This window comes from Herpailurus yagouaroundi, unplaced genomic scaffold, assembly GCF_014898765.1.
Source record: "Herpailurus yagouaroundi ecotype Mexico unplaced genomic scaffold, PumYag 29, whole genome shotgun sequence".
NCBI lineage: Eukaryota > Metazoa > Chordata > Mammalia > Carnivora > Felidae > Herpailurus > Herpailurus yagouaroundi.
Window position 1 is genome coordinate 54,988,076 of NW_024412377.1, and position 1,359 is coordinate 54,989,434.

A 1,359-nucleotide genomic window follows, 5' to 3' on the forward strand; every position below is an offset into this window, starting at 1 on the left:
CTCATGGTTGACCTTTGGCATTTTGTCATTGTAAAGGGATAGTCAATCTGAGAAAAGAGCCAAGGAACAAGAGAGCAAAGGATTTAGGTTGAGAAACAGGTCGCGATTGCTACCAAGTCCTTGGGTATAGTCACACCTGAAATTAGAACTCTCATAGCACATTTTAGTTTTGTGAATTAAAAAAAAAAACTTAATGCTGAAGTCATTCCAGTTGCATCATCCAATATTTGAGAATTAGAGACACCTGATAGGTGAGTAAGAAAAGAACAGCACAACCACTGATGGGTTGATTAGGAAAACATCTCGTGACAGGCTCCAAGAAATGTGGAAAGAAGGCTTTCTTTCACTCAAAATAGGCTGTGTGAATGGAAAGCTTCAGAGATTTAAGCACAGATTTCTGTGTTTGCTCATTAGGGATTGCTGAATACACTGCCCACTTTGGCATGCCCATTGTTGGGCTAACTAGAAAATATCAATGTCACAGCTCTGTAATATTCATAACTAAAAATTAGTACATTATCCTAAGCTTCTTCAAGCTATATCAATAGTTGCTGCTTTACATTTTATTGTCAAAACCTTAAGAACTGCAATTGTTGAAAGGGAAATCCTAGGGTTGATAACTATTGTGAAGCTGTGTGTGCCCCCATCCATTTCTGTCACTTTTCACCATTTCAGCACACACTGATGTCTGCTTTCAGCAAGTACTCTATGTATTCAGAGAAACTATAGAAATGAACCCTGAAAGTATAGTCTTTGCTTCCAGCAAGTAAATGCAGCTTACTCCCTAGAGGCTTTATCTGGAATCCTTTGCTCAAACATGGGACAGGCTTAAAAGTTTAGGGAGGTAACGACCCCCGGGAAGCAAACCCAAACCAATGATGAAAGGAGACAAGAGGGTAAGTGCCCCAGCTTGCCCACTGTTGGGGTGGCATATCTATGAAGCGTGTTCTGTTCAATTCCCAGGGGTCTCCAACAAGCTTTAGCCCCAGTTTTCAACAACATAATCAGTTTCTTAACTCATCCTTTTTGGGCTTCTTTCCCTTCCATATCTCACTTTCCTATTTCTCTACCATTGTTCCTGAGATCACCTCTAAAATGAACTTACACTCAAACGCTTGTCTCTGGATCTGATTCTGTTACTAATGTGGGCAGCCAAAATAAATGAATATAGACGGAATCAGAATAGCTAACAGGAAGTAAAAATAGACACAATAAAGTTGAAGGTAAGAAGAACCTGAGAACAACATAATTTATGTTGGAAAGTTCAGAGCTACTTCACACACAGACAAGCTATGTCTATTAAATGAAAAAGCTACTTAGAAGAGCTTCAGTGAGAAAGCACCCAAATATACAAGCACC

General features: G+C 39.4%; 1 pseudogene; it reads right to left on the minus strand.

The window, feature by feature from the left end:
* Nucleotides 1-671: 671 nt before the first annotated feature.
* On the minus strand, nt 672-754 carry LOC121017152 (uncharacterized; annotated as a pseudogene).
* Nucleotides 755-1,359: the final 605 nt, after the last annotated feature.